We start from the raw sequence: 26,152 nt of genomic DNA, 5'->3' as shown, positions 1-26,152 counted from the left end.
CATTTTTGTTTTTAAAGCCAGCAAATTTTCCAATCTGTTTTAAATTAAATATTCAGAGACCTCTCAGTCTCCCCCCCCCCCACCCCACATATCAAAGCCCTATGGCAAGTAGATCCCTATATATAAGTTTGGGTGGGGTATAAATTTAATAAATAAATAAATAAATAAATAAATGGGGGGGGGTGTTAACCACAAAAAGGAATTCACATTCTACCTGGCAAAGGCTGGGCTGGGCTGGCTGGCCGGCCTGGGCAGAGGGTCTGCTGCAGAGAACTCTGCCTACCTGCTTCCTTGCTTGCTTGAGGCCTGCTGGAAGCCCCGCCCACCTTCTGATCAGCTGAGAGGCGGGGAGAGAAGGAGCTCTGCAGTTTGTGGGTGGCTCTGATCTTAGGTCAGAGGGCAAGGCAAACAGGAGGGCAAGTGGCTGAGGGGCCCTGGGGCTGGGCAGGTGGGCAATGGAGTGGGGGTGGCAGGCACTGGCATGGTGCCCCCCCTCAGTGGCACCTAGGGCACGTGCCCTGGCTGCCCCTCCCCAGTTACGCCCATGACCTTTTCAAGTGGTGCAGGTGTAGGGGTGTGTGTGTGTGTGTGTGTGTGTGTATGGCAATTGCCTTTCCACATCACAGGCTTCTCCCCCACTTTCTCCAGTGGACCTGGCCTTTTTCTGGATAAGTGTTTTTGTCTCCACATTAACCTCACTTCCCTTGCTAAAAAACTATAGGTTGAAATCTGGGGCAGCCTTTCTATGAGGCAAGGTGAGGTGATCCCCTCAGGCAGCAGATTACTGGGTTGCCAGCACGATGGCAAGATGCCTTCCTGCCCCCTGTTTTTCTATAAAAGAGGGGGAGGAGGGTATGCACAGATGAGGGGAGGTGCCCTGCCTCAGGCAGCCAGAGGTCTTGAGTAGGGATGTGCACAGACGGTTTGTGCCAAACAGGTTCACCTCGATCTAGGGCCATTTCAGAGGTTTGATTGCAGACCAAACTGGGGGCCCCTTTACAAGTATATTGGCCACCCGAACCACTGAACCGGTTCAATCAAATGGACCAAACCAGCCAGTTGGTTTGACTGAAGTGGTTCAGAGCAACATGATTCGGTTCAAATTGATTAGAATTTTAGCCACATTTTCAGTTTGTGCACACCCCTAGTCTTGAGCCACCATGGACTGAGCATCACTCAATCTTGAAGAGCTTTCAAGGTGAAGAAATCCACTTCCCACTTCGGATCCAGCCCCCACTCACTCCATAAGCTGAAGCCCTCATTAAATATTTGCTGTCGAATGTTTCCTTTTTATTTCTTTGCTTTTTAAATTTATTTTAAAAGAGTTGCTCAAGCCGTTAGCAACTGTAATTTTCTCAGTGGCGACAACTGTGATGCTGCACGATGTTTTCATACAAGAAAGCTTTAGAGAAACATTCCTGTTGTGAGCAGAACAGCAGCTCCACCAGAGTAATATTTCATTATAAAAGGGTTTCTATTTCCCGTCAGCCTGGAGAAGTTATATGGAAGGCACAGTAAACATGCCATTCACAAACATCTCTTTTAATTGCAAAGTTTCAAATGCGACGCACTTCACATAAACCTGAGTTACAGGTTGAGCCATGTTTTTAAGTATGAAACGTGAAGTGAGATCATAACAGCTAAATCATTCCATCATGGTTCTGGCTTTCTAGAGCAGCTTGGCAGCCTTCATACCCAAGAATGCTGCAGTTCATCTCCCTGAAAATATTGGACCACTTGCATCAATTGCCTTCCGTCAATTAAAAGATGACTTTTAAAATAGCGAGAATTTGACTTCTCAGCTATTTCTTCATCTTACAAGATATTGTTTATCGATGGGGAGGAAAGCTGGGCAAGCATGAATAGTCCCCTTTGCTAAGGAGGGTCCTCCTTGGTTTCCATTTGTATGGGTGCTTACCCATGTTACTCATGTGAGTGCTGTTTGCTGTAAGATATTCCCTTAGGGGATGGGGCTGTAACACAGAGGCAGAACACCTACTTGCATGCAGTAAGTTCGAGTGTCACTCCTTGGCATCTCCAGGTAGGGCTGGGAGAGACTCCTACTTGAAACCTTGGAGAGCTGCTGCCAGTTATTGTAGACAATACTGAGCTAGATGGATCAATGGCTTGACAAATTATAAAGCAGCTTCCTACTTTCCTATGTCCCTATGATGACTTTAGCTAGGAGGTTTACAATATGGTATTCAGACACATGGAATTAATTGGGTACCATCCTGTTGGGCACAGCACAGCATCCAGGTCTTATCCTTCCTTTGGGCCAGGAAAAATCCTGAAGCAGGCCTTTATTAAAGGATTAGGGTTAGGGCAAGGTAGCGGTGGAGAACCCTGTTAGCAAACCAGTAAGTTTGAAGTTAAATGTTGTTATATATGAAAGCCAGCTTGGTGTAGTGTTGTACTAGAACTGTGGAGACCTGAGTTCAGATCCCCATTCAGCCATAAAACTCAATAGGGTGATGTCAGGAATCCTGGGGTGGGAGCGGAAAACCCTGGAGAAATGGAACCTATCCTGGGACAGAGCCCTCCCCCACAGGTCTTACTGGCTCTGTCTGACTGGGGGAGGGAAACGATGAAACATCCATCCGGCTCGTCCCCAGCTGGCCCCTGCGGAGATAGGAAAAAATGACCAACAAAGTCTCGTGAGACTTGGGGAATCTTTCATGAGATCTTGCTCCGAGAACCTGGCTGATGTCGGGATCTTGTGAGTGCTGCCCCTTTTGTTGGGGATATATAACGGAGGACTGGCCAGTGATGAGGCTTGCGATGGAATGAACCTGGTGATTTTGACTGAGCCTTGGGAAGCAATGCAAGAAGGAGTTTGTGTGAAGAACAAGCCCCAGAAACAGAGATTCACTCCCAGCTCAGAACACTCTGAGGCCGTCCTGTGCCCTGTCAACACCAGAGGGCAGCAACCTCCGGCGATGAGCCTGACAGGTGACTCTGGGCTGGTCACTTCTCTAGCAGCCTAATCTACCGCACAAGGTTGTTGTGAGGTTGCTGTGAGATAATGATGTACTGGGCTCCTCTGAGGAAGAGCAGGATATAAATGTCTAGATAAATAAATAAAATATTTGATGTGTACATATGAGTGTCTGTCCAGGGCTGGGACAACCATCCCCAGAGGTGGCCCATGGTATTGCAGTGACTGAGGCAACATACTGCCTGGCAACATGGCCCTGGTGGGAGAGCCAGCCCCATTTCAAAATGAATCCTTGCAAGCTTTGAAAGTTCAGGGGTGGGGGTGGGCAGGGGACGGGTTGACCCTGTGACCCCCAAAGGGCCCCTGGCAGGTTAAGCAGACTCCTGGATAGCTTGCTAACGACAGTAGTTAAGATTATTAACAACAGATTTGCAATGTTAATTTTCAATTATGTGTTTTTATTAATTTCCTAGCAGTCTTGCCATTATTAAATTTAAAGAGGGAGAGAGATGTTCAATCTGTCCAGCTCTGGTTACATTATTACTGATCATTATTTCTATTTTCCAATTTGTGTTACTCTTGTGACTTGCAAAAAATGTGTAATTAATGAGCAAATAATTATTGCTGCACTTCCCAGAGCATCTTCAGTTAAAGCTGTATCAGCGTTCGCATTCGGGGTCCTGTTTTTATAACTCAAGCATAAAACTGCACTCTGCACCAGGCCTTGTCATACAAGCTGTCTAGCATGACTGATTTCCCTGTTTTATATGTTTTCCAACAGCTCCGTTTGGTTGCTTCTAAGTTATGGAGCACTATAAAATATAAAATTTTAAAAGGGCAAGAAGTTTACTGCACTCTCATTGTTTCTTTGTCATGGGATGACTGCAACATGATTTCTTTTCTTTGTTTGCATTTTATGGTGCAAAAAGCAACTTCTGAGCAGCTCAGATGGGGAAATGGTTTAACAGGAAACACCATTGCTAAAAAAAAACCCAGGGCATAATACAATGGGGAAATATGGGCTTGCCCTTCTCTGCAAAGCATTTCAATGCCTATTTAACTTTAGACACAGGTTGACGCTAGATATTTAAGGGGTGTTATGGATATTGATTGGTTGGTTGGTTGGTTGGTTGATTAAGTGCCATCAAGTCGGTGTTGACTCTTAGCGACCACATAGATAGATTCTCTCCAGGATGTTCTGTCTTCAACTTGGCCTTTAAGGTCTCTCAGTGGTGCATCATTGCTGTCGTGATCGAGTCCATCTACCTTGCTGCTGATCGTCTTCTTCTCTTTCCTTCAACTTTCCCAAGCATTATGGACTTGTCCAGGGAGCTGGGTCTTTGCATAATGTGTCCAAAGTATGATAGTTTGAGCCTGGTCATTTGTGCCTGGAGTGAAAATTCTGGATTGATTTGTTCTATGACCCATTTGTTTGTTTTCCTGGCTGTCCATGGTCTCCTCAAAAGTCTTCTCCAGCACCATACTTGTCCTACCCCAATTTCAGTTGTGTGAACAGCTTCACTTTCTTTTTGGACAATGGTTCTGGAAACCTTCCAGGCTACTTTCCAGGCTATTTTTCAATTCCTGTTCAAGACCGTGCGGCAGAAAAGACTAGAGTACCAGGGCGGCTGAAATCTGCAGGGGAGATGACCCTGCACCCCCCTGCACACATGGTCTCTCCCAGTCCATTTCCTGGCCAGGAAGGAAGAGAAGGGTCCACCCTGGCTACTACCTACCTGGGTGCACTGACTTCTGCTGCTGGTTCTGGGGATAGACCAGTGTGTGAATGAAGCTTCCATAAGTGACTGAGGCTTTTTTAAAATAATTAATGCAAGCTATAGGACCGTAGTATACTAGGACTATACAGTCTGACATTGTGCTGTAAAGTTCCAGTCCGGTGGACGGGGGAGCAAAAGGGGGAGCAGAAAATATTGGTGGGGGGGAGCACCCACTCTAACTCTTGGAGTGAAAGGGAGCATACCTCACTTTGGGATCCGGTGATGCCCCCCCCCCGCTCTACTTCCCTCCCCATGTTGATGCAACGCACACTTTGTAAAAATAAAACAAGGCATGCCTGGAGTGCCACATTCGAGACCTCTAAATATGACATCTGCTTTTTATCCTATTATTAGTATTCTCACCCACTCCAGCTGTAAACCATGGCCTGCCACAAGAATACTGATATCTTTATTTCAGCAAAACACACAGACACGCAGCTGAGTCTTGCAAGGCCTAATAAACACTGAGGACTTTATTTTCTAATAGAAGCTTGCTCTAAATGTCAGTACATCCTTACTTATCCCAGGGTGGGGAAAGGAAGGTCGGGGTGGGGGAATTGTCTATCTTTTAGGTAAATATATATATTTTTTCCTGATCATCAACTGCTGTATATGTAGGCTGCTCCTTCCTGTTGCAGAAATGCTCTCCTATTTCCCCCATTCCTGAGAGCCTTGCGCCATGACATGGTTCAATTTATTGTGACTGCAACAGCGTGCCAGGGGTCCCATTATTCTTTCCTGGCGACACTTTTTTTTAAAAGCCATGTAAACAAATTTACATTTCCCAAGCATCGGAATGGAAGCGAAACCAGCGCTATGACCCAGGAACAGAGATTCTATGCAAATTTTAATTAAAATGCAAATCCCATACAAAAATATAGCAATATCATCAATGGTTCATCTTGTGTTTCCTTTACCAAAAGAAAAAAAGGAAAAAGGAATGGGGTGGGGGAGGAATTTTCTTTTCCCTTGGGACCCATTCCCGAAAATTCAATGCACGGAATGATGCAGTGCAATGTTGCAGCTGCAGTAAATAATTGCATATAGAACTCTCATGTGTATGTTGATGAAATCTGAAAGAAAGTTTACTCGTGCTGCAGTTCTCTATTACGAAGGGTCTTTCTACACTCGTGATTACTTTCCAGTAGTTACATCCAAGCTATCACTGCTCTTTATAACTCTCCAAATTGTCTGCTTTAATATTACTTTTCAGGATGCCATCAACATCCACAAAATGCAGATTATATCCTTCTGAGATTTGGCCTTCCAGTGGGTCAATTTCTTGCTTGACTACACTTTAGCATAGGCCTGATCTAGTACTGGTAGCTATGATGTGGTAGGCCATGTCTTTCTGCTTTTGCTCAGAAATGTTGGAAACCTTAGAAGTCCTCCCAGGAAGTGGAGTGGCAGGAAATTTAGGAGAGAGAAAAAGGAAGTACTTTTCACACAGTGCATAGTTAATCTGTGGAATTCTCTGACATAGGATGTGGCAGTGGTATAGGAAGGTTGGCAGTGGTCCTCCCCACCACTGCCTTGCAGTCTGCTGCCACCTTTGTGTCCTTCGCCACCTTTTCACCCTGCTGCCACCTACCTCTGAGCGAGTGTGATGCTCACTCCATTCTTTGATGCTGGCCACACTCTTTCACCTATTTGCAGGAGATGTGGCCTGCATAGGGAAACGGAAGCCCCACCCATCACCTTCTTCCAGGTGACAAATGGCTGCCAGCCGGGTTTTCTGGTGGCGGTGCTCAGGGTGTGTGTGTGTGTGTGTGTGTGTGTGTGTGTGTGTGTGTGTGTGTGCCAGACATCTGCAGCCCAAGTAGACACCCCCCCTCCACTTTAGTGGTGGCTGCATCACTGGGATGTGATGGCCACCGGTTTGCCTGGTTTTAAAAGGGGCTTAGACAAATCCATAGAGGAAAACCCCTGCTAACTGGGCAAGGAGGCACCTTTTATCACGGTGATTCTCTTTATTTAGCAGGGGAAGAGTAACTGGCCCTATCCACCCCCTTGCACAGTACTTCCAGTGACTGTTTCTGGTGTCTATCTTATGTTTCGTTTTAGAATGTGAGCCCTTGGAGGACAGGGAGCCATCTTATTTATTTATTTATTATTTCTCTGTATAAACCGCCCTGAGCCATTTTTGGAAGGGCGGTATAGAAATCAAAATAATAATAATAATAATAATAAGAAGAAGAAGAAGAAGAAGAACAAATGCAATAAGAGCAAAAGTCGAAAAATCAACCACAAACAGCAAGTGCCGCCTTTGTAAAGAAGCAGATGAAACCATGGGCTACCTAATCAGCTGTTGTAAAAAGATCGCACAGACTGACTACAAACAAAGGCATGACAAGGTAGCAGGGATGATACACTGGAACATCTGCAAAAAATGCAAGCTACCTGTAGCCAATAATTGGTGGGACCATAAAATTGAAAAAAAGTTGTATTTTTTCAATTGAAAAGTTGCATTTCAATTGAAAAGTTGCATTTGTTATTATTATTATTATATTTAATTACTGTCTGACTGTGTAAATAAATATAATAATAATAATAACAAATGCAATAAGAGCAAAAGTCGAAAAATCAACAGCAAACAGCAAGTGCCGCCTTTGTAAAGAAGCAGATGAAACCATGGACCACCTAATCAGCTGTTGTAAAAAGATCGCACAGACTGACTATGAACAAAGGCATGACAAGGTAGCAGGGATGATACACTGGAACATCTGCAAAAAATACAAGCTACCTGTAGCCAAAAATTGGTGGGACCATAAAATTGAAAAAGTTGTCGAAAATGAAGATGCAAAAATATTATGGGACTTCCGACTACAAACAGACAAACATCTGCCACACAATACACCAGATATAACTGTTGTCAAGAAGAAAGAAAAACAAGTTAAAATAATCGACATAGCAATACCAGGGGAGACGACTATCCATGCTGCTCCTGGCAACATGAATCAACAGAAGCTGGGACGCTGGGGATCAACAGAAGCAGGCGCACCCACTACTTCCAGGCACATCTGGACAACATGGCAAACAGGGAGGCAAGGAGGTATGTTGAAACCCGATGGATTTTTAGATAACCAAGTGCCAGTGGAGGAAATGCGGCAGTGGGGGTGTGTATAAGTGCACCCTCCCCCGCCCTTAAAGCAGCACCCCACCAGCGAACCGCCCCCTACCAGTTCCGTGCACATCCCTACTGCAGGGTTCATTCTTTCCCCGATCCTGTTCAACATCTGCATGAAACAGCTGGGAGAGGTCATCCGGAGATTTGGCCTGAGGTGACATCATCAATATGCTGATGACACTCAGCTGTATCTCTCTTTTTCATCAGACACAGGTGAGGCGGTGACAGTCCTGAATTGGTGCTTGGATGCAGTAATGGGTTGGATGAGGGTGACAGAGGTACTGTTGGCCGGCGGTCCTTCTGCCTGGGGGAATGATGTTTGGCCTGTTCTAGATGTGGTTGCACTCCCCCTGAAGGACCAAGTCTGCAGTTTGGAGGTGCTCAGTGATCCAGCACTATCACGATAGGCTCAAGTGGCCTCTATACCTTGGAGTGCCTTTTATCAGCTTTGGCTGATTTTCCAACGGTGACCGTACCCTAGACAGAGGTAGCTTGGCCACATTACACCAATGCGTTGTCAGCTGCACCGGCTCCCAGTCTGTTACTGGGCCCAATTCAAGGTGTTGGTTTTAACCTTTAGAGCCCTAAATGGCTTGGGACTGGGTTACCTGAGGGAGCGCCTTGCCCCATATGTCCCAACCCAGTCCTTAAGATCTTCTTCGGAGGCCCACCTCCAGGTGCTCCTGCCAAATGAGATGAGGCAGGTAGCGCCTAGGGAGAGAGCCTTTTCGGTGGTTGCACCAGTTTATGGATTAGCCTCCCCATTGAGATTCGCCTGGCTTCATCACTTTGTTCTTTTAGATGCCAGGTAAAGACCTTTTTATTCACTTAGGCCTTTTAAATTTTTTAAACTACAAAAAATTGTGATCTGATTGTAACTGATTTTTTAAAAAGCTTTTAAAATTGTTTTTGTTTTATATTTTGGTCTCTTATGAGTTCATGTGTATTTTTATCTAATGTTTTAATGTTGAGTTGTAAGCCTCCTAAAGAAAAATTTGTTATGGGGCAACTAACAAATAAAGTAGTAGTAAAGGATTCCCCCCCCCTTGTATCATTTAAGCAGGAAAAATATGCTGGTGAGCTTGAAGAATCCACCCTTAGCCGGACAGGTCAGATGGGTGACATCTGCAATGCTACCAGTTTTTTGTAGGGTTAAAAACCCAGTCACTATGGGTTTGTTTTTTTCATAAATGATCAAGCTCTGGACAGAAGTTCATATCCTTGCAATAGAAGCTGCTGTAACAGAAATATTAAAATCTGAGCTTAAAAACAACCAAAAACTTAGATTGGGTGAACAAGGGCTCGAGAAGGGGAGGAGATACACTCACTGGCTCTGCTCTGGCTGTAGTCTTCCACCAGTCTCCACAAAAGAGAATTAAATGCAGCTTTAAACCAGAATCTTTATGCTGAAGGTACTCTTTTAAAAACCATGACAGAGAAGCTTTGCAGAACTGGAGATGCTCATTTACACGGGAAACAGAGTGGAGGGGTGGGAGGAGGCTTAATTTGTGGGCCGTCCGTTTTCAATGAATGAATCAAAGACTCAAGAAACAAAACAGGAAGCATCACAAGAAGGCTGCCTTTGGGACATGCGTTGGCTCCTTCACTCTCCCATCCCTTTCTGCACTCCCTCTTGGGCATACATCTAAGCAGAAGCTTTAACAGATGCTGACAGGTTGACAGAGCCTGGTAAATGTACTTGGTTCACTGACATGCGGTTCCAAGCAGGGATGGCAGTGTGTTTGGCAGCTCTAAACAATGCAAACTTCTTTTTTCTTTTAAACTTTGTGCAGAAAGGTTTTCAGCATGGTGGTGTAGATTTTAAAATGCAGGTTGGGCAAAACTGTTGGATTTCTACAAGATGCCATTTTTGTTGTCTACTTGAATTATGTGGACAATGAGACTAGGCTGAGATGCAGTGCAACATTGTGAAGAGATGCAGTGCAACAAAGTGAGGGAGGAATCTGATGTGTTTGCATCAGGCCTGCACAGCTTGTGGTCCACCAACTCAAAGTGTGTGCGTGCACACACACACACACGCGCGCCCGCGCCCGCGCCCACGCTAAGATGGGGTTCCCAACCTGTTGCTGAACTGCAGCTTCTATCATCTCTAGCCACAATAGTGAAAGGTCATTAAATTAAATTAAATTTCAGAGCAGCTGGGATGCGTCTTATGCACACATGCATGGAAAGTACATAGAGGACAGAATGAATTAGGGATGTGCAAGCCAGGCTCGACATCAAGCCATGCCCGGTTTGATTGGCTCAAGTTTGCACCAGACTAGCTCCCCCAAAGGGGGGGTGCAGATCTGAGATTGAACTAGCCTAGGTCCCCGTTTGAAGAACTGGCTTGAGGACCAGCTTGGGTATACTTGTAAAGGATTACATGACTTCTGCTTTACAAGTGCGCCTGAGCCAGTCTGAGAGTCAGTTTGGCCTGTCTTGAGAGTTGAGCCAAGCTGCACCCAATTCGACTAAACGCAGAACTGGACCGGGCCTGTTCGAATCCGGTCCTGATTCAAACCAAACCAGCCACCCGGTTCCGTGCACTTCCTTAGAATGAATCCTCATAGGACAATAGGAAGCTGCCTTATAATGAGTCAAACCATTGGTCCATCAAACTCAGTATGTGTCTATACGAACTGGCAGCGGTTCTCGAAGGTTTCAGGCAGGAATCTTTCCCAGTCCTACCTGGAGATGCTGCCAGGGATTGAACATGGAATCTCCTGCATGCAAAGCAGATCTCTATCACTGAGCTGTGACCCACCCCCAGGCCAGCAGTTCCCTAACTCAGGGTTAATCCCAAGCAGACATTTTGGGAAATTTTCTCAGTCAGTTTCACCACATCTCATAGGAACCTATGAAGCTGCCATATACTGAGTCAGACCATTGGTCTATCTAGCTCAGTATTGTCTTCACAGACTGGCAGCGGCTTCTCCAAGGTTGCAGGCAGGAATCTCTCTCAGCCCTATCTTGGAGAAGCCAGGGAGGGAACTTGAAACCTTCTTCTGCTCTTCCCAGAGCGGCTTCATCCCCTGAGGGGAATATCTTGCAGTGGTCACACATCGAGTCTCCCATTCAGATGCAACCAGGGCAGACCCTGCTTAGCTATGGGGACAAGTCATGCTTGCTATCACAAGACCAGCTCTCCTCCCTCTCTTGGGATGCCATTGAAGGACTGCCCACTACTGAAGAGACAACGAGCTATACTCGGGGAGGATCTCTCTTCAAGCCTAGCATTTGTCTCTTCAGATAAACACTGTAGTTATGGTTCATCTGGGGGGGAGCTCAGTGGCACGAGAATTCCTGAATATAAGGAATTTGAAGATTCCTTAGGGGATGGAGCCACTCTGGGAAGAGTATCTGGGTTCCGAGTTCCCTCCGTGGCAGCATCTCCAAGATAGGGCTGTGAGAGATTCCTGCCTGCAACCTTGGAGAAGCTGCTGCCAGTCTGTGTAGACAATACTGAATGAGATGAACCTATGGTCTGACTCAGTATATGGCAGCTTCCTATGTTCCTATGAAATGTAGTGCAGTCTCTTCTAAAACCTGCAAAATCAGTTTGTCACAGTGCCCTTCTTTCAGAAACCTTGCCCTTTGTGAATTAAAATTAACCAACAGTCCTTTTGCAGGTAAAACAGCCACTGATATCATTAAGAATGACTTCTGATAAAGAGCAATATAGGTGTATTGGTGTACATAAGAAAAAGTGCCCTGAAAATACACACACATTTTTCTCTCACTTTCTCCATGATCTTCCATTCCCCCTTGAAGACAGGAAGAATTACATTATATATTTAAAAGCCCTTCGGTTTTAGATGAAAATTAAGATGTTTACAATTATCACTCATGCTCTGAAAAGCATGGAAATTACACATTCAAGTGGTCACCTTAACTTCCATGCCATTTAAGGAGTGAAGACTGGCTAGTATACTGGCTTTACAAATGAGGCTCCATGCACCCATACTTTTGCCTTGATATTTCAACATAACATTGAAATGGTGTGTGGCAAGGCAGAAATTCAACAGGTGTAGCCCCCGTCACTTTGCTAGGTGCCCCTGATGAATTTCTGCCTGATGCCTCTCTATGTGGCACAGGGCTTCCCTAGAATTAGTTCTTTGGAGAAGAATTTGAATATGCCAAATATATTAGTGAATTTACGTTGCTGGGTTGTTTAATGTTTATTCATCAGTTGCAGTGAATATACATGACTCTAGACACAATGGAACAAGCATTTCCAAAGAAAGGCTCATGTTTCAAATTTGTTTGAGGCCAGTGTTCTAGCTGGGTTTGAAAAATAATATTCAGGCCTCTGTTTGGAGAATTTAGAGTACACTGCTAAAATCAAGCAAAACATGGGAGATGTGATTGCTGTTGTTAAACTTATGGAAATAACTGCTTCTCTCTAAGTTTTTGAAACTTATTTTCAAAGGACAGTTCTGTTTACACTTTGGGGGTCAGTAGGTCAATGATTTGGCCCCAACAAATTGGATCCAAAGTGGGTTTTTCAGGGGTGTGGGGGGTGAGATGAGAAGGGTGCCTGCCCACCACACACAACATTTATTTATTTAAAAATTTTGTAGATTGCCCCAAACTGTCTCTGGGTGGTTTACAACACAACACAAATTCAGACCAAAATGAAAACCTTGAAGCCATTTAAAACCACAGTCAAGTTAAAAAGCTTGGATGAAAAAAATGCTTCAGCCTTGTGCTTCTGCAGCATCAACCTTGGATCCAAGTCATGGTTACAAGGACACAGAAAACTGCCTATATTGTCAGAGCACTGGTCCATCTAGCTCAGCCTTGTCTGCATTGACTTCGCCAAGGTTTCAGGCAGGAGTCTTTCTCAGCCCCACCTGGAGATGCCAGGGATTGAACCTGGGACCTTCTGCATTAAAAGATGCTCTAGCATTGAGCTCCATCATCCCCATACCCAAAGGTGGCATACATGGGTCTTCCATCCAGGCACTGACCAGACCAAGACCTGCTTAGCTTCATCAAGTTGACTGTAGTGTGAGCCCTTAGACCATGCCTTTGTCATTTCACAATGGATTTTCAGTCAACACCAGGAGTTTCCACATTTTCTCACAACTGAGTCGCTCAAATTGGCCAGCTTCAATGTGAATCAATTCAAATAGGAATGAATTCGCACATCCCTATGGACCTCATTCATTCATTCATTCATTTGATTTTCCAAAACGCCTACCAACCACTCCAAGTTGGGCTCAATTGATTCAGCCAATTTTCAGCCAAAATTTAGCCAGTTTTTTAAACCTTCACATCCTGATATTTTAATTTAAAAAACCCCACCCTTTCTATAAGAAAAAAGCAAGCCTATTAATTAAGACTATATTATCTTCCTAGGAAGATATTAATCCAGGGCATGTTTTTTTGCCTACATAGTAACCCAAGTCAATGTCCTATTTTTAAAGTAATGGTATAAACCTATGATTCAATTTGGTATCCCACCTCTGTAATCTGTCTTCAAATTCTGGCTTCTAGTTAGATGTAAATACTTATATGTATTTATACTTATAAAAACAATATTCTATCTGAAGAATATTTTATGCAGAAACCACCACCACTATACTTCCAATACAATCACACACCCAGTGCATTGGAAAGAGTTGGCTTGTTGCAGCACTGTGATTTCATTATGCATGGACTTGTGATTCCGTTATACACTGATCTATGATTCTGTTCTGCATGGACTTGATCATGAGAGTACAGGCACAAGCAATTTAATGTCACCTAACCACCTAATGGTGCAAGGGGGAAGTAACTTGCCTAGGGAGCAAGAGGTTTCTGGTTTGAATCCCCACTGGCATGTTTCCCAGACTATGGGAAAAACCTATATTGGGCCTAAATTGGCTGGAGGGAGAGAGGAGGGGGGGGGCTAAAAAAGGAGGGAATTTCAAAATGTTTTCAAAGGGCCTGGGGAGGGGAGGCAGAGAGAGCCCTCAGTGTGCTCTTGAAGATGATACATCAGGGGAGGAGGAAGGAAGGAATCAAGCAAAGTTTTATTTTGTGGTTTTCTTTTCTAAGCACTGAGTATATCTCAGCATATGGATCTTTTTGTCATGCCCTCGCTCACAGATAGCGATGAGGAGTGGGAGGCTGACAACCCTCCAGCGGGCGAAGAGACATGGGAAAGGGAGAGCTTGGTTGTCGGGCCGCAGGAGGTGGCTCAGTCGGGCCAGGGTGAAGGTTCAGGATAGGAAGGCTCATCTGGAGCAGAGGAGATGGGGGTGGAAGGCCAAACCCTAAGCTGGAGGATGATCAACTATTAACCTCCCCCCCACCAAGAGTGGAGATGTGCAAAATGCCAACAACAGGTGCAGGCACTCAGAAGAAGTCAGTGCCTCCTTGGCAGGCAAGTTAAGGACTGAATCTCTAACAGCTGGCCGGGGGAGGTGAGCACTTAAGTCAAGAACTATAAATCAGCCGGCAGGCAACAAGCAAGCCACTGGAAGCAACATGTCAGTTGAGCTTCCTGCATATCAAGCCTTCTGTTATGTGGAATTCCCAGCTTCTTGGTGGAACTCTTGAGTCCCAGGCTTCCCCTGCTTGTAACCTGATTCTTGAGCCGGGTACCGGACAGCTTAAACAAGCTGCTGGAGAAGACTCATTCATCACCGCCTCGATATCTCCCTCGGAGATGTCTTGGACGCTTGGCTCAGGGCGTTTGGGATCTGGTGAGCAATCTGGGTTGCGGGAGACTCAGTGGACTTGGTACTCAGTGGTGATTTGTTCTTTTGTGCTTCTTTACAGAGGTGGAGCGACTCCTGAGCTACTGGCTTCTCCAATAAAGACCTGAGACCAGACTGTGGACAGACAAGTTTGTGACACTTTTGCTGGATCTCAGATTGACAAAGGCAGAATCTGGGTGCCTGCCAGAGCCTACATTCCTTGAGTTGTGGTTTGGTCTGCTTGTGAGATGGTGTTGTGGTGAGAAATTGACAGTATGTGAAATATTTTCTTGGTGACTGATGTGATATAAGCCCCATGTCTGGCCTTGAAACTAACTTATGCTTCACTCACTGATCTGCAATCTACAATCTGCAATCTGCATTCTGTAATGCAAGTTTTATTCAGTCAAAATGTGGCTGAAGACAACTGAGTTCTAGTTGAGTTTATGGCTATGTTTGCTGCTAAGGGTGCTGCTGCGGCAGCTGTTGCAATGTTGAAGTAAGGAGTCATAATTGTGTTTGAGAGAGCAGGTTGTGCCAGTGATGTGACTGCATTGTGGCTGGGGATTATGGGAGTTGTTGTCCAACAACATCTGGGGGCCCAAGTTTGAGAACTTCTGCACTAAGAGATCATGCTCAAAGTTGGAGAGGGCTTGAAGAACACGCCTAGACACTTTCAGGCATTGCACACTCCTGGCCAGACTTTTTGTATCCTACAAAAAGTCTGGCCCAACAGGTGAAGTGGATTACCTTATCACACCTGATTTTGCAACTTGAGGCAGGTAGCAAAAACTGTGGATTGCATTTGGCTTGGAGGACCTTGAGTTTCACAGGTCTGGGCAAGATTATTTGAGAGCTAGTCCTTTCTAATGCATAGACCATGACTTTCCTTGACTCTGCGAAACTAGTTCAGATCTAAAGGCAGCATTAAACATGTCCTTCAGTGGTCATTAGTTTACGGCAAAACCATCACATCAATAATGTGGTCTTCTTGTCTACCAAATCTAACTTCACTGCAATTTTATTATCATGACAATTCAAAGGGAATCTTCTGCAATTTTCTTATCTTCGCTTCCAGGAATTCATCAAACAATAACAGCTTAATGCCTCAAAATCACCGCAAGGAGCCCGGGTTCCCTCCCTATTTGCACAGATGAAGAATTATACCAGCTCCAACTCAGCAAGGGATAACAGCATTACAGACACCGCATGGGGAATCTTCCCACTCATCTCTCTAAAATCCCTCCACAAAGTCTTGATTGCTGCTATAGAGGTAGCAAACACCAGCCTCTCCACCACAGGACTCCCATGGCATTAACCGAGAAAGAGAAGCTTCCAGAAGGAAAGCATTTGTAAGTCTCTAATGATGCATAAAAACCACACCAAACTGGTCTTGAGTTCTCAGCATAAAAGGAATGAAGCTTTTGGATTTCTGGTGACAAGAGGGGTCAGATTTTCTCAGTTCCTAATTTCCTCACATATTCTGAAGTTCTGAATCATCTGCTCTTGTTTCTGAAGTCGAACTGAAGTTTTCTAGACTTCAGGCCTTTGGAAAGTGCATTTCTTGTTCTTCTTATGGGGCACATGGAGATCTGAGGGACTTTATAAATCAATCACCATTCTATTCTTCTTCATCATCATCATCATCATCATCATCATCATCCTTTGATAGGCAGATTGCTCATTCAGTACATCCAGTACATCAGTACATCAGTACAGTACAGTACAGTACATTCAGTACATCTACATCCAGTAGATGTTTTTTGTTTCAATGGAAAAGAATGGTGATGAGACATTTTCATGATAACTGAGGGTCTTTCTATCTTTTTGAATCAGAGTTTGGAAAAGGTGGCATACCTTCAAAAGAGGAGAGGGGGCAAATAAGTGTGTGTGTGTGTGTGTGAGAGAGAGAGAGAGAGAGACAGACAGACAGACAGACAGACAGAGACACAGATAGAGAGCAAGAGGGAGAGAGAGAGAGCTCTTCTAGCTAGAGTGAGATGAATTTGAGGGTGCAGTCTAAAGCTGCCTTTGTTGCTTTCTGGGAGATCTTCTGCCTCCATTCATGTTGTGTTTGTAACCCTGAATATGGTGGGGGGAGTCCCCTGGCAGCCAGTGTCATGCCACCCCTGGCACCCCTTCCAGGGCACTCACTGCTGGGAGAAGGCTGACGGGCAAAGTGTCCATGCCCCAGTGCCCCCTCCCACCAGTACCCACATCAATGTCAGGGGGATGTCTGGCATCAGAATGTTCAGCTGGCGGAGGGGGTCATTTTCAAGGTTGGAGCCCTGGAACTGGACGCCTTTTGGTAATTGTTGGACAATATCCCCATAGGACTTTTATCAGAACAAAACAAGTAGAGCAAAAGCTACTGTTTGGAGCCTTTGACTGAATCCCTTACTCCTCAGCTTAAAATGAACCTCAGCTTAAAATGAACCAAAGCCCAAGTATTAGACATGGATGTGCTCATAGGCATCCTTTGTGACTACTGCCTCTCCTCTTCCTTCCTTCCTTCCTTTTCTGACCTCCCTCTGCTAGTAACAATGCAACAATGAAGAATATTTATATACCACTTTCCAACAAACGTTCCCAAAGCAGTTTACATAAATAAAAATAAATTAATAAATAAACATGGCTCCCTGTCCCCAAAGAGCCCACAATCTAAAAAAGAAACACAAGATAGACACCAGCAACAGCCACTGGAGGGATGCTGTGCTGGGGATGGATAGGGCCAGTTGCTTCCCGCCCCCGCTAAATATAAGAGAACCACCACTTTTAAAAGGTGCCTTTTTAAAAAGGTGCCATTGACAATGTAAGTGGCTTGGGGCAGGTCCCTCTTTTCTGTGTGTGTGTTAGTGTAAAACATAATAGTTTGTACAATCAATGTACAATCAATTATTGTACAATCAATGCTATTGATTGTCCCACATGAGGTGAATTCTCTCTGCCTGCACTGAATGTTGCACACAACTTTGATAGCTCTTCTGGCAAGTGTGAAGTCACAGCTGGAGACTTCTATGCATCCTGGATGGTCCTGTGAGTGTTTCTTTTTGATCAGCAGCAACAGTGTTGGATGCTCACAGGTGTCCCTGCATCATCCAGCATCAGGTTGCATACTGAAGGGGTCATGCTTTTTTTGTCGTAAATGGCGCCATTTCCACATCTTGCAGCTTTCAGTCTTTCACCATTCTTGATGTTTCATGGAAGAAGATCAGCCTTTTGAAGGTCCCTGATTTTCTCTCTTCTGCCGTTTCTGCTTTTTCAGTCATTCCTCCTGCAAAACATTTTGGAAAAGTTTTATTTCTCTAACAGCTCGATTCTATAGTCACCTGTGCAAGTCAAGCAGCAGAAGCTGGTTCCTATATAGGAACATAGGAAGCTGGCTTATACTTGTGATGTTTTTGGCTAACCCATTCCTCGATCCAGGCTGGCTTTTGAATGGGGCTTTAGTTACTTGTATTCCAATCCTGGAGTAGAGGTGAAGCCTCTAACAAACAGCCAGCAACAAGAGCCCTGAAAAGCAGTCTGCACTTGCTTCTCTATACATAATCTCTATTTCATTAAACTATCAATATTCCTGATTCCACTCCACTGCCTTGTCCTTGCATGCCACAACCCTTTCCCTGGAAACTCTTTCCCTACAATATGTATACTAAGCTAGGTGGATCACTGGACCATCTAACTCAGTACTGCCTACACTGATTGGCAGCAGCTCTCCCGGGTTTCAGGCATGAGTCTTCCCAGTCCTATCTGGAGATGCCAGGAATTGAGCCTGCTCTACCATCTACGTGCATGCTACGTGCATGCCTACGTGCATGGGGAGCACCATCTTAGGTGCTCCCCATCACCTAAGGGGAGTCTCGTATGGCAGACTGTGCTTACATGTAATCCCTCATCCAAATGCAAACCAGGACAGACCCTGCTTTGCTCATGCTCACTACCACAAGACCAGCTCCCCTTCCCAGTTCAAGGGCCATCGCAGTGCAGCAACTTAGGACAGTACAATGCCATTGTGCATGTCCTCCTGTGGCCAGAGAGGGGTGCTGCAGTAGTGGGAGGCTGGACAGGGCAGGAATGACCCTGGAAACCATTATATCCACGGCCCTCTCCCCTTGCACAAATGCAGCACTGCATACATGTAGAAACCAGAGGGAAGAGTGGTGATGTGCAAGGACAAGACAGTGGAATTGAATCAGAAATATTAATGGTTTGATAGATATTATTGATGGAGCGGCAAGTGCAGTCTGCCTTCAGTGCTCTTGCTGCTGGCTGTTCGTCAGTCCTGCCTTTCCTCCAGGACTGGAATACAGGTAACTAAAGCCCCATTCAAAAGCTGGCTTAGGGCTTTATCACTTTAACTATCACTTTGTATTTTGCCCAGAAACCTATAGGCAGCCAGTGTAACTCCATCAGCAGAGGTGTAATGTGGTGTCTCTGAGATGACCCAGAGATCAGCCTGGTTACTGCATTCTGAACCAACTGAAGTTTCCAGACTACGTGCAAAGGCAGCCCCACATAGAGCGCATTACAGAAGTCAAGTCTGGAGCTTACCAACAAATGTACCACTGTTTTGAGGTCATTGATTTCGAGAAACGGGCACAGCTGGTGTATCAGCCGGAGCTGATAGAAAGCACCCCTGGCCACTGCCTCAACCTGAGAGAAACCTTTTCTGAGGTGTGAATTCTCATTCTATCATAGCAAATGAGCTATTTTTCAATTAAACAACTCTCATGACCCCACTTTCACTTTTTCACACTTTCCTTTACTATGAATAATATGAGGAAGTAATCAATTTAGCACACTTCACCTTATGAAGACAAACCTCATACAAATAAATTCATCAAAATTCACCCCTCTGCCCAATCACTCTTAAATTGGGGATGGGTGGTAGCCTCCACCCATTAGGCACTATCTACCAGCCCACCCCACTCCTTTGGGGCAGATCCACTTTCTGCCCCCAATCTGCCCCAAAGACACCCAAACTTCAAAAATTCTCAAAAAATCAGCCCTCTGCCCAATCCCCCTGAAATTGGGCTGGTAGCCTCCACCCATTAGGCACTACCACCCCACCCCACTATTTTGGGGCAGATCCACTTTCTGCCCCCAAACTGCCCCAAAGTCACTAAAACTTCAAAAATTCTCAAAAAATCAGCCCTTTGTCCAAACCCCCTGAAATTGGGGTGGTTGCCTCCACCCATTAGGCACTACCACCCCACCCCACTATTCTGCCCCAGGCCCCACTTTCTGCCCCAATATGCCCCAATCTGCCCCAAAGACATGAAATTTTCAGAAATTTACCAAAAATCAGCCCTTTGCCCAATCCCCCTGAAATTGGGGTGGTAGCCTGCACCCATTAGGCACTACCACCCCACCCCACTACTTTTGCCCAGATCCCATGCTATGCCCCCGAACTGCCCCAAAGTCACTAAAACTTTAAAAAATCGCCAAAAATCAACCGTGAACCAAATCACCTGAATTTTTCATGCCCGAAATTTGGGTGATTCGGCTCGTGCCCGAAAAATATTGGGGGACATTGGGGGTGATTCAGTTCAGCCCCGAATCACCCAAAATTGTTCATTTCGGGCACAGATCGTTCTGTGCCCAAAATTTTTTGCACATCCCTAATCTTTGCCGCATGTATTGCCTGAGCATAGATCTTTAAATGTGCTCTATGTCACATTCTGTCTGATTCTAGTCGAGTCTTTCTCCACTTGCGCTCCAGTTGCCTACCTTGCCACTTCAGTCCCCGTAGATCTTCCATATATCAAGGGGCCAGTTTTGAAGCGGGTCGGGGGGGACACTTAGGAGCAATTGTGTCTACTGCCCTTGTGAGCAAGTTGTTCCAATTCTCAACCAGGGTATCAACAGGATCACCGGCAAAGCCAACATCAAATCCCTACAAGGCTTCTTGGAATCCTATGGGATCCAATAACCGCTTCAGACGGACCATTCTAATAGGCCCTAAGTGGTAAGTGGTTGTAAGTCCAACCTTAACCAGATGGTGGTCCGTCCATGACAATGGGGCGATCACAGGAGCCCCCACCCATGGAACACCACCCTGATCAGAGTAAAAGACCAAATCAAGTGTGTGACCTGCAATATGTGTCGGTCCGGAGACCGCTTGGGATAGGCCCACAGTTGTCATGTATGAACTCCTGAGCTGCCCCGGACAAATTGGTCCCGAAATGAACATTGAAGTCCCCCAGCACCAAAAGTCTGTGAGACTCCAACGCAAGTTCCACGACAAGTCTGTGAGCTCAGTAAGGAATTCCTTTGGGCAACAAGGCAATTGGTACACCAGCAGAAGTCCCAATCTATCCCTGGTCCCCATACTCAAGTACACACATTCAATATGGTCCGATACCCTAACAGGGACCCTGGTAAGGGAGAGGTTATCCTTATAGACCACAGCCATTCCACCTCTCTGCCCACATCCCCTCACCTGCTCCTCTACAGAATATCCTGGAGGGAGAAGCTGGGCCCAAACCAAGTCTCAGTAATACACACCAGGTCAGCCCCTTCATCCATAATCAAATCATGGATGAGTTCGTGTTTATTTTGGACGGACCTGGCATTGCAGAGAAGCAGGATAAGGCTATGTGGGTTGTTGGCAGTGCTCCCCGAGGTCAGAGAGCTGGCAGAACAGCCAGAAGTGGGGAGAGCAATTAAATTTCTGACCACCCTTCCCCTGGAACGGCCTGCTGACCTGACAATGTTACTCCTTCTATTCCCCACCACCACTGGGATAGCTGCTCCACACTCAAAGGTGCCCCCTGTCTCCCCATCTCCAGATGAACCCAAACACATCACAGCAGTTTCAGGCCAGTTCTAAAAACAGCTAAACTAACTAAGCAGAAACTCTACTGTTGAGTAGCTCCTCCCTAATCTAATAATTAAACAGAGGGTCTGGCCCTCGCCCACATGGCCCCTCAAAGTGGCTCCCCCAAAGGGGCAACCCTGCTGGTCGTGGGCCTGCCGCCACTGGCAGCGTGCCTATATAGTCCCGGGCAGCCGCAGCTCCAACAGGTGGAACACAGGAACTAAAACAGCCCAGTCACCTTTGGCCCCCGTCCTGCAAGGACTCACCACCACAGACAGTCCTGCAGGGAGAAGATGAAAAACGAAGGGGGGGGGAGCAGAAGAGGAGGCAGCCAGGCAGGGACCCCAGCCTCTCACTCTGGGGTCTGCCAAGGCCAGATGATGTCTTTCCTCTTCCCTCCACTGGCAGGCTTCTGTATAAATCTAATTAAAAGCTTGAGTGCACAAATGGGCCTTCAGTGCCTTTTTAAAAGTTGCCAGAGATGGGGCAGCTCTTATTTCAACAGGGAGTGCATTCCAAAGCCCAGGGGCAGTTGCAGCAAAGGCCCGTCCCTGAGTAGCCACCAGACAAGCCAGTGACAACTGCAGACGGACCTCTCCAGATGATTTCAATGGGCGATGGAGTTCATGGTGAAGAAGGTGTTCTCTTAAATACACAGGGCTTACGCTGTTTAGCCATGTCCTCCCTGAATTTGCCTAAGCCCCCTTTAAAGTCATACAAGCTGAACGCAATCACCACATGCCATGGCAGAATTCCATAGATGAATGATAAAGAAAGTAAAACGTTCTTTTTCCTTTAGTCAGTTCTAAATTTCCCGGCCATCAGTTTCATGGGATGACCTCTGGTTCTAGCGTTGTGAGAGAGGGAGACATTTTTCTCATGAAAAGATCGCCCTTGTGGGGACTGTTGATACAATGCACTGCTGGCAGCTGGCTAACAGCTTATGCATCCCACCATCCTGGTTTTTCTCATATTGTCTCCTCAGCAACCCTGGGGCATTGTACCCTAAGAACCTAAAGTAAATTGTATTCCTTCTCCCTAAATCTTAAACCAACCTCATCTATAATACAAGACTAATTCTTGCCCTACACATGTCTGATTTTCTGCTTGGAAAGCAGAAATCTGACCACAGACCAGCTTCATTGAGCAACTTGGAGCAAAAAATCACTGAACTGATTCCCTGTTATTAACCTCTGTCTTTTCCAGGATCTAAAAGCTGCTCCTGTCAATAGTGTGAGCTGGAGAAGTTCAGGAGCTTCCTGGAGTAAAGGATCATTTAGAGCATCAAGGACTTGGTGCTCAAACCTTTATTTGACTGTCAAAGTAGGAATAAAGCAGTAGGTACCAATCAATAATTGTTGGAAAGACTGGTGGGTGACCAGCTCTTCACATTGGATTTTTGTGTGTGGGGGTGGTGGGAGCAGAAAAACACACCGTTGGAACAGAATCATAACAAGGGTCTCGCAGAGCTTAGGGGAAGATGTGGTATAAAGAGACGATTATTTCCTGTGGATATTGATGATGAATGAATGCTGCAGCAAATAAGAAAAACGGCTGCCCTTAAAAACGTCTGAACTTGCCGTGTTTCAAAGTTAAAGGCGGGCGGTGGGGAAGCACAGGTCCTTTCTGGAACATCAGAGACCCTGGCAAAAGGAAAGCACTAAATATCTGGGTCATAAGTAATCAGAAGTTAGGACTTCCTCTTGGCCCTTTTCATTTAATTAATCCTTCCTGCAGTCTGCCCATGCGGCAACATTAGTTATTGCTGAGGACGCCTTACAGGGAAGATTAATCCACGTCCGAGAAATGGCAAGAAGTGGTAAGAAGCAAGATAAATAAGCAAACTCCCCCCCACCCCCCAGTTTTAAAATAAAGAGCCTACTTGGCTTAACTTGTTGAAAGGCGATCCTCAGGGAGACTCACTTCTGTAAATCAGTTACTGTAGTAGATACAATCAGTGGTTGTGTTAAAGCCGCGGCTCTTTTCTTCTTGGTCTTACCTGAGCTAATAACTTTCACAAACCATGCAATGTTTGACTGTAAAAAGGGCTCAAGCACTGAGGACCCCAGAGGGGCTGCTGTCTACACATGGTCCCATGTGGAGCAGAGGTTTCCCCTAATTTTGTTTGTGGAAGCTTAGAGCTTATGCAACACAAAAGTCCCTCATTGTATGCCCACAATGGAGCACATGTGGCTCCAGCTTGGATGGTGAAAGAGAGGGAATGGAACTGGTCATACAGCTGCCTGCATTAACCCCTTCCACACTGAACAACGTGCTACCAGTGCAAGAGCAATGGCTGATGTTAGGATAGCGGTGTATGTGCACATCGTAAGTCTATGGAGCACTGGATCAAGAAAGAGAGAACTTTGTTCATTTGTTCACCGCCCCATAACAAATTCTTCTCTGGGCGGCTCACCACAGAGGATTAAAACATCCAATAAGAACACATAACACATTAAATCATAACAGACAAAAAAAAAAAAGGTTTTTTTAAAAAAAACCCAAAACACAATACAATACAAAGCAGCTTAAAAACTCACTTTTAAATTAGTTAGAAGTCAGAACAAATCTAAAAACCTGAATTTAAAAACCTGAATTTAAAAGGTTTGTGTGAACAGAAAGGTCTGGCGTCTAAAAGAACAAAGTGATGGAGCCAGGCGAATCTCACTGGAGAGGCTGTTCTCACTGGGGATGCTTCTGAATGCTGGGAGAAGAGCTGGCCTTGCAGTAAAGGTAAAGTGTGCTGTCAAGTCGATTTTGACTCCAGGTGCCCACAGAGCCCTGTGGCTGTCTTGGGCAGAATACAGGAGGGGTTTACCATTGCGTGGTAGATGACACACTGTGTGGGAGAGGATGCCTTTCAGCATCTTCCTGTATCACTGCTGCCCACTATAGGTCTTTCCCATAGTCTGGGGAACATTCCAGTGGGGATTCAAACTGGCAACCTCTGGCTTGATAATCAAGTCATTTCCCCACTGCTTCATTAGGTGTCTGGTCTTTGCTTAGCAGGGTTCACCTTGGTTTGCATGTAAGTGCAAAGCAATCTTCCAGCATGCAAGTGCTGTCTGCTGCAAGATCTCTTTGGGGTTGGCACTGTAGCTCACTGGGGAAGCATCTGCTGTGCCTACAGAAGGCCCCAGGTAGGGCTGGGGGAGACTCCCATATGAAACCATGGAGAGATGCTGCCAGTCAGAGCTCAAGGGTCTGACTTGGTCAGTCAGGCAGCTTCCTGTGTTCCTAATACCAACCGTGCATATTCCCCTTCCAGAACTAATTGTAGAAATTCTCCTTTCAAAAGTGGAATTGAAGAAGAACAGAATGCAGCACAGAACAACACTTAGAATGGGAGCGATCCATTCATCTCTACACTGTTGTCCAGCATTGGGTTGAGTGGGGAAGCCCCCAATTCCTGTTTGCATGCTCCATTTATTGGGCATCTCAGAACAGGCACCATGGCAATTCAGGGCAGACACCGAGTCTTCCCCACCCCCACCCCTGTTGGTATTTCAGTGCAGGAGTAAATGAATATCTTCATCATAGAAGGTACCACACAGGTGGTCATTCTGAGCACGGACATCTTGGATCAAACGCAACAACATTCCACAAGTCTGTAAGCCTGTCTATCTGGCTTAGTTCTCCTGATATGCTTTGCCAGTGGGAGTGGGAGAAGAGTCATCAGAAAGCAGGGCGAGAGAAAGTGGCAAGCAAATACACCGCTTGGAGAACCCTGCAATTTTTCCACCATGAGAGCCCTTTATGGAAATGCCCCTCCCTCCTAACAAGCGCACAGGGCTTTCTCCTGCTCTGGGGAGCCAATTGTGTCTTTGGCACACGTGAATTGCGTCACAGCAGCCATTCTATTCATTCCTCTCCTCATCTCATATCTGACTGCATGCAAAGTAATCAGCTCATCTCCATGCTAAGGAAAGAGACACATTCTCAGGCTGGAATTTCCCAATGGCCACTAGGGATGTGCAAATCAATACCCAAATCGACGTGTTTGGGGCGATCTGTGGAGAAAACAAAAGGCGCTGATCCATGGCTTCCAAGGTCCAGGGGGGCTTCAAATGTTGAGGGGGGGACTCCCACTGCCACCCTGTACCCGCCCCGCTGCACTGATCTATGCCTTGTAGCCACCATGTGCGTGACATCACAGGTTTGCGACACTCGATTCCCACTGCGCAGTGCGCAGGCACGCTGGAGTGTCTCGCAGTTCTCAAGGGCTGCTGGGCTGGCCACACAGGCCCAACAGCCTCTGCGCCCACCGTGGGGGAGGCCTACTCAGCTCACACACACACCCCCGCCCTCCAGCCATGCACATAGTGGCTACAAGGCAAAGATCAGTGCAATAGTGGCAGGGCGGCAGCAGGAGCCCCCCCCCTTTATTTGGACATTTGGAGCCCCCTCCCTTTATTTATTTATTTATTTGATTTGATTTGATTTCTAGACCGACCTCTCAAAATGGCTCAAGGTAGTTCTAAAATGCAGGTTTCTCCTCTTTTATTTTACTTTTAAGATTTTAAGGGAGGGTCTTGCGGCAGCGGGGGACAGTCTCAGGGTGGGGGGCTCACGGTGGTGGAGCCCTCCGAAGCTCTTCAGGTCCAGGCAAATTGCCTAGGTGTGTCACTGCCTAGGAACATCGGAAGCTACCTTATACTGGCAGCTCCCTTCTAGCTCAGTATTCAATCCCTGGCATCTCCGGGTGAGGCTGGGCAAAACTCCTCCCCAAACTTTTTCAGATGGAGACTTTACCACGACTTTACTTTGGGAGGGTGAGTGTGCATCCGCATATCGGCCAGA

The 26,152-nt window shown here is 46.0% G+C and overlaps 1 long non-coding RNA gene across 1 annotated transcript in view; it reads right to left on the bottom strand.

Annotated features, from left to right (window-relative positions):
- Positions 1-11,513: 11,513 nt before the first annotated feature.
- LOC128335300 (uncharacterized) overlaps positions 11,514-26,152 on the bottom strand; it is a 148,259-nt gene continuing 133,620 nt past the window's right edge. Inside the window, exon 2 of the long non-coding RNA XR_008311569.1 lies at positions 11,514-17,806. This is a non-coding gene — a long non-coding RNA (uncharacterized LOC128335300). The remainder of the gene's footprint in view (positions 17,807-26,152) is intronic.

The sequence above is a fragment of the Hemicordylus capensis genome, chromosome 11 (assembly GCF_027244095.1).
Source record: "Hemicordylus capensis ecotype Gifberg chromosome 11, rHemCap1.1.pri, whole genome shotgun sequence".
NCBI classification, from domain to species: domain Eukaryota; kingdom Metazoa; phylum Chordata; class Lepidosauria; order Squamata; family Cordylidae; genus Hemicordylus; species Hemicordylus capensis.
This window is presented reverse-complemented; position numbering and strand designations above follow the sequence as displayed.